At 45.4% G+C, this 15,173-nt stretch overlaps 1 protein-coding gene across 1 annotated transcript in view; it reads right to left on the bottom strand.

Annotated features, from left to right (window-relative positions):
* Window positions 1–15,173, bottom strand: part of LOC144099534 (uncharacterized) — a 102,833-nt gene that overhangs the window by 86,873 nt on the left and 787 nt on the right. The window lies entirely within an intron of this gene.

Here is a 15,173-nt window from a genome sequence, read left to right as displayed (position 1 = left end):
ATAAAAACGGCCCATTGTACAGAAGCATTGCAGCCATCAACAGTCAAGGGCGATATAGTTCATGGGACCTGTGACTGCCCAGCAGGCAAACAGGCATGCAACCATCTCATGGCGATGCTGCGGACTGTTCAGTGGCTGCAGTCGAAAGGAAATGATCCTAATTTAAAAAAAAAGTGGCACACTGGATGAAACAGTGTGTTTTGCACTTGTCTGGCAAAACATTACAGCCAAGCATTGCAAACATCAGCAACTCCAGTAAACTACTGAAATTTGAGGATCAAGTGGCACTACATGTACCGTAAAAACCGGGCTATAGGTCAGACAGGAATATAGGTCAACCCCCTAACTAACCTATTCTAAAAATGAAAAAGATCTTTTTCAATGGGAAAAGTACCGAAAGACATCCTTACTTTGAAACAAATGCGACTCGAGAGGTTGCACAATGGTGACAGTATTTAATTTCATTTAAATGTTGCTTGTATGTACACCCGGCAAATTTTTTAACAATATCGCGCACCAATCGGCCCGCGTGTTTGTTTCTGGCACAGGCAAGTACGGCGCCGTAGAGCAAAGCCCTCCTCTTCATGAATCGCCGCAACCAGAATGGCGAGCCTTTGAATTGCGCCCTCGTGAGTCTAGAGGCACGCGCGATCTCTGCCGCTTTCACGCGGATGCATTCGGCAGTCACAGGCAGCGATCTTGCTCGCAGCGCAACGTTTCCTTCCTATTCTCGATACACTACGGTCTGCCCACGAAATGATGTTTTCTTCTGGTTGCTGCAAGTTGTAATACGCAGCTTCTGCCTCCGCCAGTACTGAATGCTCTTTTCGGATACTCCAAATTCGCGCTGTGCCGCCAAGTTCCCGTGAGATTACTCGTACTCAATCGTGTTTTTCTTGAAGGCGACGGTAAATTGTCGTTACCTTCCGCTTTGCATCTACTGAAACGCAAAATGGCGGCACTGCTGCTGATGGCGATGGTGATGAAGGCTGCTGACTTTAGCCACCCATTGTTGCAAGACTTCCGTATTTTTTCCGCCAATGACCAGTATATAAGACGGGGGTCGACATTTCACCATGGTTTTTTGAAGAAAAGTTTGACCTATATTCCGGTTTTTACGGTAATATGTAGTTTACGTACTTAAAAACTCTTTTCGTTCTTTTTCAGCAATGGATTTGTCTTCATAAAGGCAGCATGTTATCGTAGCAAAAATAAAAACGGCCCATTGTACAGAAGCATTGCAGCCATCAACAGTCAAGGGCGATATAGTTCATGGGACCTGTGACTGCCCAGCAGGCAAACAGGCATGCAACCATCTCATGGCGATGCTGCGGACTGTTCAGTGGCTGCAGTCGAAAGGAAATGATCCTAATTTAAAAAAAAAGTGGCACACTGGATGAAACAGTGTGTTTTGCACTTGTCTGGCAAAACATTACAGCCAAGCATTGCAAACATCAGCAACTCCAGTAAACTACTGAAATTTGAGGATCAAGTGGCACTACATGTAATATGTAGTTTACTTACTTAAAAACTCTTTTCGTTCTTTTTCAGCAATGGATTTGTCTTCATAAAGGCAGCATGTTATCGTAGCAAAAATAAAAACGGCCCATTGTACAGAAGCATTGCAGCCATCAACAGTCAAGGGCGATATAGTTCATGGGACCTGTGACTGCCCAGCAGGCAAACAGGCATGCAACCATCTCATGGCGATGCTGCGGACTGTTCAGTGGCTGCAGTCGAAAGGAAATGATCCTAATTTAAAAAAAAAGTGGCACACTGGATGAAACAGTGTGTTTTGCACTTGTCTGGCAAAACATTAGAGCCAAGCATTGCAAACATCAGCAACTCCAGTAAACTACTGAAATTTGAGGATCAAGTGGCACTACATGTAATATGTAGTTTACTTACTTAAAAACTCTTTTCGTTCTTTTTCAGCAATGGATTTGTCTTCATAAAGGCAGCATGTTATCGTAGCAAAAATAAAAACGGCCCATTGTACAGAAGCATTGCAGCCATTAACAGTCAAGGGCGATATAGTTCATGGGACCTGTGACTGCCCAGCAGGCAAACAGGCATGCAACCATCTCATGGCGATGCTGCGGACTGTTCAGTGGCTGCAGTCGAAAGGAAATGATCCTAATTTTAAAAAAAAGTGGCACACTGGATGAAACGGTGTGTTTTGCACTTGTCTGGCAAAACATTAGAGCCAAGCATTGCAAACATCAGCAACTCCAGTAAACTACTGAAATTTGAGGATCAAGTGGCACTACATGTAATATGTAGTTTACTTACTTAAAAACTCTTTTCGTTCTTTTTCAGCAATGGATTTGTCTTCATAAAGGCAGCATGTTATCGTAGCAAAAATAAAAACGGCCCATTGTACAGAAGCATTGCAGCCATCAACAGTAAAGGGCGATATAGTTCATGGGACCTGTGACTGCCCAGCAGGCAAACAGGCATGCAACCATCTCATGGCGATGCTGCGGACTGTTCAGTGGCTGCAGTAGAAAGGCTTCTCGGAAGCACCCAATCATATTTCATGCACGGACCTGCCCCAGCAGTGGAGGGTGGCTTCGCGCAAGCAGTAGACTGGAGAACTGTGCAAAAAAGAGGTGTTAGCCTTCTGAAACTTGCCAGACCAACGCAGTGCAACTGGCGCTCCCGTAATGAAGAGCAGCAAGATGCTGCAAAACAGCAGCCTGCCACCAGCTTGTTGGCATTATCACCTGGAAATAAATTTGCAAAGACACTGCAGGCACCACCAGGGCAGCTTTTCAAACAAACAAACAAACTATGTCTTGGCCACAGTATCATCACCACTGGCCTACCAGCAGCCACTTCAGCCACATTGTTTTACTAGTTATGTGGCACGCCTCTCATTAGTGTTGAGCTTGATAATGCGCAACTCATAGCTCATATGATGTAAACCCAGCAAGGGTTTACAACGAGAGTTGCAGGTTGTAAGCCTCGTTATAATGCAGCCGAGTTTGATCGTTCTTCTGTCCTGTTCCTTTTCAGGTATTTGGGAGAACATGTTCAGAAAAGCTAAAGTCTTAGAGATACAGTCTTTTATCTTTTTACTCACTAGCTGCATTCGGCTCCATCAAGACAGACCGTTTCTTTTTCTTCATTCATGTGACATCATGAGCGCCATTTTGGTGTCAAATGCCCAGCTTCAGCATCGAAGGCCAGAGAAGGGGGATAAGTCGATTAGACATGCGTAATAACCTTTCACCATGTTGCATGGACGCCAAAATGGTGACCACTGTGTCTTGAGTGCATACATCCTATAGTCATGAAGTGTGGAAAGCAAATAGCTTTCACTAAATACTTTCTTCATTAAACACAGGCTAATCACCAACTACTACCACATCTTTCCTCACATAAAACACTTAAAATTAAAGCATGTATATTTTACTGGCCTCAGTAACTCGCTTGAGTTAAACCTGCATGTTTTTCTACTTGTCCCAACTTTGATACTGGAAATTATTTCAAGAAACAATTTCTAATGTTCAGCAGTGCTTAACATACATGGAAATGACAGTGTTTTTATATAGCTCCGAGGCATTTCTCAATGTTAATTAAGCTCCAGGTTTCTACAATAAAACTAAAAAACCTTAACACTGACTACTAGTGGTTTTCTACAGAATCACTGGCTTCCTTTCTAACCAGTCATGTGACTGCTTGCAACCAACTCTCATGGTGCTCCCATCTTTCAGGCATGCCTTAAGGATGTGCATTAGCATGTTTATCCTTTCTCACCTGTATGAGCAGTTCATTTGGTGTTGTTTCTAGTTCTATTGTTTTTGCCTCTGGTTATGTCGTCTGCTTGAAAATATGTGCTGCTTCTGGCATTGCATCACTTCGGATTGAATTCAATAAGACTGTGTAGTGCTTCTGTAAATTGTGGAGCTTTACTTTTGTTACAAATTTATGAGCATTTTTCATAACCAGTCACCCTGTCACTATTAGTATTTTTAAAAATAGTCGCCGTGACTTCTTTCTAGCATATAAGTACTTCGGCATGCATATTACAACCCTTGACAAAAATGCATGAAAGTCCAACTAATATTGACTTCACAACATTAAATCTAGGTGCATGCTGGTGCATTCAAAGCACAATTTTTGAATTTAACTGAAAAGGCATTTCTAGCCTACCTATGCCTGGCTTAATCTATGGTATCCTTGCCCTATGTGCCGTCAAGAATGTGCACACTTGCTTGATGCATTTCATCCTGCTTGCTTAGCAAAGTGCAAGCGCCATAGACATATAAAAATCATAATATCTATCTCTCCCCCCTCATTGTTTAGCATAAGGTGTCTGCTTTCTGCCTTTTTCATGAGACCACAACTGGCTCTGATTGTACTTTGTGACACCTGCTGCTTCATATCTGTGTGCATCAACCACCCTCACGAAGTCAGCATACCTGACCAAATATGGTGATATATGCATGTTCATTCCTGCTGAAAACATGCTGTGATTGGCACCACTGTCTTACTGTAGTATAGTTGGATAGAACTAAAGAGTGAAGTGGCAGGTTTTTCTCAAAGGAGGCCTTCCAGCCAATGATGTGGATCAATTTTCATAAGGCAGGCAGTGGATAGTCCCCTTTCATCTCCCACGCCCTGCGATGCTACATTAGCCATTCCAAGAGGATTAACCTCAACATGATGAGGATAGGTCAATGCCATTGGCTGGAAGGCCTGCTTTCAAAGGCATTTGTCGCTTCATTCTTGAGTTGCATCCCACTGCAGTCTCCATCCGACATTAATCACTAATGCACTGCACATGCTAACCGCTTTTATTCTCTTTGCAAAAGTGCCATTGCATGTATGGGCTTGAAATTTTTTGTTGGCGTCCTTGTGCTTCAGTTTGCTGTTGATTGGTGTTGTTTTTTCATGTTAAGCATTCAAACTACTGCATTTGATCTTCGTACTCTAAAACCTCTTTCTGGATTTAGTCTGCTTTGCCATCTCAGGATGGCTCTTTATTTGAACTGTCCTACACTCAACAAATATTTGTGTTCTTGGATACGTCTTTTTTTTCCTTTTGTGCCATATCTGCTCTTTGTCACTAGTGCCACTTTCTTCCATGATGCTTCTAGCTGACTTAGAGGGTAAACTAATAAACTTGTGCTACTTACAGACTCTACAGCATCTTTAATCTGTTAAAGCTAGTAAAGATTTAAAGATTGGGGTAGATGCATATTTGTATACTTGGATTCTATCGCATGCTTTTGTCCTTATTGCTTTTCAGTAAAGATACTGAGACAGCTGGGCAAAACATCAGCTTTCGCATATTCTTGTGCACCCATTTTTGTCCATATTTCCTGCTGTGTCATCGCTACTGTTCAAAACAATGCACTGGTATTCCACAGACCTCTGAGGACCTGGAGTAAAAGAATGGACGACAACAGACACTTATCATTACGCCTTCTGGGCAATAAAATATGGTTGAGGACAAAACAGAAGTGATTGCATTCCTTGATTTTCTTCCGTACTCAAAGCCTGTGCCTATGCATATTCCTTGCCCATGTACTGCCATGAGGTGGAATATTCTAAAGAAATGAGAACTGCGGCTGTCTGATTATACTTGTTTATTTTATGCGCTGTACAGTTTACACAATCAAAATGAGTGTGATGAAAGGTCACAAATTCATAGAGAGCGCGAACTAATGAATTCTTTACACATGAATGTTCCATCTTGCATGAGCTGAGAATGACATTTCAGGTATCATGCATACCAAGAAAATGGCACTTCTTTGTGACATGCTTGTGCAATTGCATTGTTTAGAGACCAGTGTGTAATTTTCTCTCTATGCACACTGGTCTCTGATCAATGCAATTGCATAAACATGCCACAAAGTGCAATTTTCTATGTAATTTTTTCTCTATGCATCTGCCCGTGCGGTGGCTCAGTGGTTATGGTGCTCAGCTGCTGACCCAAAAGACACGGATTTGATCCCGGCCGCGGCGGTCAAATTTCAATGGCGGCGAAATGCTAGAGGCCTGTGTACTGTGTGATATCTGTGCACGTTGAAGAACCCGAGGTGGTCGAAATTTTCGGAGCCCTCCCCTACAGTTTCCTTCATAGCTTGAGTCGCTTCTGGACGTTAAACCCCACAAGCCAAACCAAACCAAACCAAACTCTATATGCATCTGTTATTTGAAATATCATTCCCAGATTAGGATGGAAAGTTTCCTATGCTACATAATTAATGAGCAGCAGTTGGTTTCAGCTCTGTCCCTAGTTGCCATCTTTTGCATCATAGTCATTTTGGTTTGGTTTGGTTTGGTTTATAGGGGTTTAACGTCCCAAAGCAACTCAGGCTATGAGAGACGCGTGTAGTGAAGGGCTCCGGAAATTTCGACCACCTGGGGTTCTTTAACGTGCACTGACATTCGAAATTCGTCCGCCGCGGCCGGGATCGATCCTGCTTCTTTCGGGCCGGCAGCCGAGCGGCATAACCACTCAGCCACCGCGGCGGCCAGTCATTTTGTTGTAAGCAGTACAGTACATAAAATCAATGGCATGGAACCCCGTCCCCTCAACCCAGAAATTGGTTGGCTGAATATCTGATGAACAACCTCTCATTCTTGGTTTAAACAGTGCAAAAGACGCGGATGCAGAAGGGACACACAAGACACACACTTCCCTTCTGCGTCCGCATCTTTTGCGCTGTTTAAACCAAGTATGAACCACCAACTAGCCCGCACGTCTACCCTTGTATGCTCTCATTGCCTAGGTTTGATCATGTGTGCATGATACGAGTGTTACATGGACGTCCACTATTATCAAAATGAAGGTGGTATGGGTGTTATATGAATGTAATATGAGCTTTTGTGTACACCATATGCACACCTGATATTTTGTGGAGGATGTGATATGAATATCTAGTGGATGTAATTTGGTTGGCTGGGAGGTGATATACAATATGTATGGCCTAAGTGGCAATGAAACGCAGAGACTCACAGTTTGGTACAGCTGATTCTCCACGCTCAGCTGTCGTGGTCTGTCACCATACTTGTATCATTGCTGGCTTCTGCTTCTGGCATTGTGTTGTTTAATGGTTTTTCCATTTTTCACCAGGTTCAAGGTAATCGAGCAGGGCAATAAAGCTGCTGTAGCCTGGTAGACCAGTATAAAACTGGTATCCTCGTCGCTCTCCACAAATTTATATACCCCAAAGGGAATAGATTCTTCTTTAAGCTTTTCAACAGTGCACTATGCATCAATAAGCTCATAAGGCTGAAGGCTGAGCTCCTGAGTCTGTGCATATATTTCATCTTCGACATATTCCACCTTTCCTTTCAGCTCAAGCAGTTCTTGTCTGATTGCTGCCAGGTGTCCCTGAAGCTGTCACTCATTTTCATTGCTACCAGCAAGTTGTGCCTAAAAATTAGTAAGTTTCTATCGCAAATCAGAAAGAGTAGTGCACAGACAGGCATGAAATGGCCACCTTCTCAAGTAAAGCTCTGAAGGGCAACAGTGCGTGAGAGCAAATTCAGAAAAACATAATGCATATCACTGTCACTTTCAGGCCAGTGGGAAAAGCAAATGGGTCTCCCTATTTTTTACTTTGCTAACTGTCAACATGTCAGGCTGTCCTGTGCGCCGGAGAGAAAACTGATTGGCATGCGGTGCATCCTGACTGTTTTATAGTTAAAATTTGTTATTATTTTGTGAATCCATATATGCTGTAGAAATATTGATTCATCCTGAGTCCTTTTAAGCGTTCACCTTTAAACAGCTACGCAATGCAGCAGCAACATCGCAAGATAGCGACGGCGCATCCTATTTTCTTTTTGACCTTCGCTAAATAAGGTTTTCACGACCACTCGCCATATAGAGGCAGTCAGACAGGTTCTTCTTAACTCTTCCTCGCTCCTCCCGACGAAGCCGGACCACCACAGAATGAACAATACGGGAGAATTTATTTACATTATTTACATATTTGGGCACTTTTCTGTCGTCGGGATGCGGCCTCTTGTCACGGCCTCCACAAACCGTCTGTCCCGTCCTTCTTGGTCGTCTCTCCTCTCTCCTTGCTTCCCCACTCCTTCCTTCGGTCGGCTCGCTGTGAAGGCATCTTGAACTGGTTCCCGTCGTTACGGAGGCGGTGCGCAGACCTTGGTCTTATCGGATGATGCCCCCGTAACTGCTGTTCGGGGGGTCTCTCGTCCGTCGCCGCTGAGCGGCAAGCACACACATAGGAGCACAAAACGCCGGCTGTTTCTTGGACGCGCCAAATCGGCCGCGCGTACACGCACATAACCGCGGCGGCCGTTTCTTCCGGCTACGTTAGGATGCAGTAAGGCCGCATGCCCGACAGGGGCGCTGCTCGATCTCGGGGAAGTTTAAAAGAGGAGGAGACACCTAACATAAACACTCCACAGGCGCTGTCACAGCTCACGCGCGTTCATAATAAGTAAAACCGAAGTCACATACATATGTCTGCTGTTCACTCCTTGCTCAGTCCGCCCGATTACATGGACGCGTACTCAACGACGAATGTCACGGAAGCCGCAGCTAAGCGCGTAAGACAGGGGTCGACAAACTCAGTGATCACCATGCATATACAGTGTTGTGCGTTTTTATCGTGAATACTTTAAAAAATTTTCCCGCCTCAACCGCTGGCTCATTTGCCGTGAAACTGCACACAGAGCTTGCGTATTATGCTAACTTTTGTATCGTAGCAAGTTTGACAACAGTACTTACTTAGTTGAGCCGTGCATGATGCAAAAACATAATCGTCTACGTAGAGATCGGCAAACAAAAGCTGTAGACGACGCTTTTTCGCTGAAGGGCGGCAGTGGCGCCATCTGTTTTCGGCAGCGAAAAGCGTCACGACAAGGCCGTCGAGGAGAGCCTTGCAAGAAGCGTGGGCCCTTTGAATATGCCGTTCCGGCTGTTTCGTCTGCTTCTACTGAAGCGCTTACAACAATTTCGGCTAATTAAGCGGAAAAAATATCGGAATAACTGATTTAACGAGGCTTTACCTTTCAAAGAATATTGTTTGATCTCTTTTTCTGCGGAGTGCTCTACTTGATCCAATTCAGCTCATATCATCTGCTTTCGTGACTCTCCGAAAGCATCAGAGGGTGACACCGTGAAGTCCTGAGCTGTTTTCGTTGAATTTCGTTGTGTGGTGCGAACTTTTTATTCCTCCCTGCTGTTTAGATGCCTTCGTTTCACTGTGCTGTGGTGTGTTGAACTGCGGTATGCCAACTTACAGTGCGAAAGAGAAAGCTGCGGCAGTGGTGTGGCTGAGACAAACTCAATGCACTACATCCGCAAACAATTCATGGTACAGTTTCGGCGGCGGCCACCGTCTTATGCAGCCGTTTTGAAATGGCGTTATAAGTTTGAAGAGACCGTATCCGTGAATAGGCAAGTAAGAAAAGATAAAGGAAAGGCACACCGTGGAATCGGTGAAGCGACTGAGGGGGTCTTTGAAACCAACCCTCGTATGACCTGCACCCGTGCTGGGCTTCTTTTCGGCATGGCCCCATCAACGGTGAGCCAAGCACTTAAGATAAAAGGATGGCGTCCGTACAGGGTACATGTACACCAGAACTTAAGCCCAGCAGACAAAGCCCAGCGGGTTTCATTCTGTCGCTCCTCAGAGCAGCAGAGGCTGGCAGAAGATTCTGGAAACCTCGATTTTTTGCTGTTCAGCGACGAGGCTGTTTTTCACCTGGACGGCCATGTAAACCGGCAGTGCACGCGTTTCTGGGCGAAAAGCAACCCGCGTTTCACTCATACCAGGGCCGTGAACTCGCCACGCACTGTTGTCTGGTGCGCAATTTGGCGAGGGGGAGTGGTCGGCCCGTTCTTCTTCGAGCATACTGTGACAGCTGGCTCCTATCTGCGCCTGTTAAAAGAAAAATTTCTGCCGGAGCTGGTGGAGTACCACATGCAGCAGCAGCTAGGCATCTTCCAGCAAGATGGCGTCCCTGCTCACTACGCAGCCAAAGTTAGAAAATGGCTCAATGAAGAATTTCCGGGCCGATGGATGGGGCGTGGGTCGCCCAATGTGTCTTGGCCACCGCGATTGCCAGATTTGACGCCGTGCGATTTTTTCGTGTGGGGATACATAAAATCGCGCGTCTACAGGGCTGGAAGCCTTCGCACTGTTGAACATCTTCAGAAGCAGATAAAAGAAGAGTTCGACACGATAAGCGACGACATAAGAGCTGCAGTGTTCAATGAATACACTCACAGGTTGCAGCGATGCATAGACGCTGCAGGAGGCCCCTTTGAGGATTGATTGCTTTGCAGCCTGAACTCCTTTTGCTTGCCAGCTTGCCAACCAATGCAGCTGCAAGGGTGAGTCGGTGGCAGATCATTCTTAAAACAGTGCAAAAAAGACAAGGACACACGGAAGGGACGTACACACGAGCGGACAGCGTGTACTGCCAATAATTAAATTACTTTTGTTTCTTTCAACAGCTCACACCATTCCCTTCCGGCGACGGAGCGTCCTGCGAGAGAAAGAACCGTTCTTCCGGCCTAATGTGTGTATATCGCTTTCATTGGGCGAATGATGAGATAATCCTGGAATTGGTTTGTTTTTTACAGTACTATAATTAGAAAATACCAAAGATGACGCAAATGCCGGAACGGCATATTCAAAGGGCCCACGCTTCTTGCAACGCTCTCCTCGACGGCCTTGTAACGCTTTCCGCTGCCGAAAACAGATGGCGCCACTGCTGCCAGCACAGTGCCAGGAGTGCGACCGTTGGTGTTACTTAGATGAGACTGGGTTCGGGAGCTTAGCCGAGGCGGATGAGGCTAGCTTCGTGTGTAAGATGTGCAAGCGGTTTGGGGACGCCGTTCATGCGTTAAAAGGGGAATGGGAAGCTGGGTTTAATGCACTTAATGCGGACTGGCAGGTCGAACGAGAGGCACGGATCAAGCTGGAAGCTCAGGTCGCCGATTTGATTAAAAAGGAGGAGAATAATGCCGCCCTGTTGAAGCGAATGGTGGGCGAGATTAAAGAAGAGCGGGAAAAGCGGATCCCGCTAGAAAAACAGGTTGAAGCGCTCAGGTCGCGGCCGGCTGGGCACCCCAGTTCGGAGAAGTGTCAGGTGGGGGACGAGGCTCGTCAATCGTACAGTGCTGTAGTGCAGCGAGCATTGAGTGAGAAAAATGAGAACGAAATGAAAAAGGTTAAAGTGGGCATGGAAACTCGCGACAATAGCGTACAGCGGCAGGAGAGGCAGCTAGAGCGATCCGGAGGCCAACAGATGGAATTAGGAAGCGAACGTTTGGGGCGCAGGAGAGTTCTGGTGGTCGGGGACTCGAATGTAGCGAGGGTTGAGGGAGGCGTTCTGACGGCAGTGAAGGCAGACAGGCAGGTGCAGGTGGAGGCTCAGTCGGGAAAGTGCATGGTGGATGCAATGGCCAGAGCCCGGGAGGTGGTGGTGGGCAGCATGGATGGCGAACACCTTGTGGTCATCCATGCTGGTCTCAATGATGTACTGCAGGGGAGGAGCCAGAATCTTGAGACGCAGTTGGAGGTGGGGATGCGTAGGCTTAGAGAGGCCTCTGAGAGAGTGCATGTGACCATATGCACAATCCCAGAGGTCCAGAGGCAGGCTCGCGAAACGGAAAGGAGGGTCGTGGAGACTAATCGGGTAATTAGGCTATTGAGTCGACGACTAAGATACGAGGTGATGGAGGTGAACAGGGAAGTGTACGAGGTTAGGCCCCACCCTTTTGCACAGGATGGCATCCACTACGGTGGTGCCACTGGCAAGAAGGTGGGTAGTAGGATAGGTCGCCAGGCAACAACTTTTTTGGGGGGACCCAGAGCTCTGAAGGAACCAGTGTAGAGAAGGAAGAATTAAGATCAAACGGACAATGGAACCATAGGGGAAGAAAGAGACGCAAGCGCCAGGGCCAAGTTAATTCAGATATAGGTTTCATTAACATGCAAGGTGGCAGGAATAGACTGAAATGGGAGGAAATAGAAGAACAGTTAAGACAGGAGGAATTAATGGTATATGGTTTAGCGGAAACACATCTTAGAGACATGGAACAACCACCCTGTAACCCAGACTACGCATGGGAATATTGCAATAGAACAGAGGGCAGCAGAAAGGGAGGTGGAATTGGGGCATTCATTCATAAAAGTATGAATTTTCAAAGGGTTAGACTGGGATGCAGGGAACATTTATGGCTAAAAGGAACAGTGGCAGGCAAGCTAACACTCCTTGGCTTTGTATACCTGTGGACAGGGGTCAATGCCAAAGAGGAAAACAGGAAAATGTTAGAATGTATTGCAAGCGACATTGATGAGCTAGGAGGACAGGGCGAGATAATTATATTAGGTGACATGAATGCACACATAGAAGACCTGGATGGGTACACGGATTCGACAGGAAGCATGCTGCAGGACATGTGTGACAGGCATGATTTAGTTGTATGCAACAGCACCGAGAAGTGTGAAGGGCTCATAACATGGGAGGCGGGAAGTCTGCACTCGACGATAGATTATGCACTAATGTCACAGAGGATGTATAACAGATTAGGGGTAATGAGCATAGATGAAGATGGTTCCAGAAGTCTAGGTAGTGACCACAAGCGTATCAAGTTGAGCTTCAGAGGAAAAAGCAATGTAGGACTGAAGCAAGATGAACAATCAGGGGGAAATTTTTACTCAGAAAAGCAATTGGAAGTAGCAGCCAAACAAATCGAGAAAGTAATTTTTGAGGATAGTGAAACAGAATGGACTTATACCAAATTAACTCGATTACTGGAGCTAGAGCTAGCTAAGGTGCGAGTAAAGCTAAAAGGGAAAAGATGCAAACCCAAGAGTTGGTGGGATGAGGAGGTCAAGAGGGCAATAGAAAAGCGCAAGGAAGCATCCAGAGAACACAGATATTCCAAGAAGAGGGGGGAACCAAAACCCGAAGTAGACAGAAAATGGGATACCTTCATAAAGTGTAGAAGGGACGCATCCTATTTGATTAATGAGAAAATTAGAAGAAAGGGTGCCCAATGGATGTCAAAAGTAAATAAAAAGGATAGAAAAGCAGCCCAAAAATTCTGGAAACATCTAAATGCAATGAGTAATAAAACTAGGCTAGAACAAAGGTTTATTGTTACAGATGAGGGTATTCGACTAGAAGGGGATGAAGCAATAAAACACATAGGAACAAGGATGACGGAAAAATTTTCAGCAAAGCACGTGGTACATAGTTTATCGAAGGAGGATAGACCGGTTACAGCAATAGCTTCACTTGAGCAAGGAGAGTGGGAAAGGGCAGAGAAGAAGGTTCCTAGTGGCACATCAACAGGACCAGATGGTATCCCGATTATGTTGATAAAGAAGTTAGGACCAAAATCCAAGCAAACATTAATACAGGTAGTGAACAAAATGATAGTGGATGAGAAAGTCCCCGATGAATGGCGATTAAGTAGAATGAACATGATATATAAGGGAAAGGGGGACAAAGCAGACGTAAGTAACTATCGCCCCATAACAGTGACATCTGTGGTTTACAGGGTGGTGATGCAAATTATAAAGGATAGACTGCAGGCTTGGGTGGAGAACGAGGGGGTGTTAGGGGAACTACAGAATGGGTTCCGGAAACAAAGGAGGTTGGAGGACAATCTATTTTCATTGACACAGTGTATAGAAATTGCGGAAAAGGAACATAGGCCCTTATTGCTAGCATTTCTGGATATTAGGGGAGCCTATGACAACGTTACTCAGGAGCATTTGTGGGACATATTGGGCACATTGGATGTGGAAAATGGAGTAATTAATCTTTTAAAAGATATATATAGAGGTAACAGAGTGCTCATAAAATGGGAAAAAAATGTATCAGGGCCTGTAGAGATACAGCGTGGCTTAGACAAGGATGTCCTCTGTCCCCTTTGTTGTTCATGTTGTACCTGCAAGGTTTGGAAGCCAAGCTAGAGGGGAGTGGACTAGGCTTCAACCTATCCTTTTTCAAGCAAGGGGAATTGATTAAACAGACATTACCGGGACTAATATACGCGGACGATATAGTGATAATGGCTGACAACAAGGAAGACCTGCAGAAGTTGTTAGACATATGCAGTACAGAGGGAGATAGATTAGGCTTCAAGTATAGTAAGGAAAAATCTGCAGTCATGATATTTAATGAAGAGGGCGGCGAGCATAGAATACAGGAGTTCGTGCTAAAAGTAGTGAATGAGTACAAGTATCTTGGGGTGTGGATAAATAACAGTGTTGAGTATCTGACAGAGCATGAAAAATATGTAATGAATAAAGCTAGTAGGAATGCAGCTGTCATGAAAAATAGGGCACTGTGGAATTACAATAGGTATGAGGTGGTAAGAGGGATCTGGAAAGGGGTGATGGTCCCTAGCCTGACCTTCGGGAATGCGGTCCTGTGTATGAGGCCAGATGTTCAAGCAAGGCTGGAAATTAGGCAACGGGGAGTAGGGAGGTTAGCTTTGGGAGCACATGGCAATACACCAAATCAGGGGGTACAGGGGGATATGGGATGGGCGTCTTTCGAGAGCAGAGAGGCTAGCAGTAAGATAGCATTTGAGGAACGATTGAGAAGGATGGAGGAAAAGCGGTGGGCTAGGAAAGTTTTCAGATACCTGTATATAAAGAATGTTGACACGAAATGGAGAAAGCGAACTAGAAAATTGACAAGCAAATATCTGGACAGCAGTAAGGGGGCAAATCAGCATTTATCGGTTAAGAAAAAGGTTAAAGGAACAGAGAGAGCGTTGTGGAAAACAGGGATGCTGACGAAATCGGCACTGGAAACATACCGGACCTTTAAACAGGAAATTGTCAAAGAAAATATCTATGATAATTGTAGGGGAAGTTCTTTGCTGTTTGAGGCCAGGACTGGAGTTTTGCGGACTAAGACGTATAGAGTCAGGTACCAGGAGATAGACACTTTGTGCATTGCGTGCGGAGAGGAGGAGGAAACGGCTGAACACTTGATACTTTTCTGTAAAGGGCTTCACCCTACAGTGGAAGGCAGCGGGGCTGACTTACCCAAGGCATTGGGGTTTAGGGATAGTGAAGGGAAAGTGGATTTTAAGAGGTTAGAAGTAACCAAGCGAAGGTTATCTGATTGGTGGCTAAAAGCAAGACAGGAGTAAAATTTCACAAGACATGGCTAGGTGGCTTGAACCACCGCCCGATGTAAAG

This window comes from Amblyomma americanum, chromosome 7 (genome assembly GCF_052857255.1).
Source record: "Amblyomma americanum isolate KBUSLIRL-KWMA chromosome 7, ASM5285725v1, whole genome shotgun sequence".
Classification (NCBI taxonomy): domain Eukaryota; kingdom Metazoa; phylum Arthropoda; class Arachnida; order Ixodida; family Ixodidae; genus Amblyomma; species Amblyomma americanum.
Note: the sequence above shows the minus strand (reverse complement) of the source record. Positions and strands in the feature narration are given on the sequence as shown.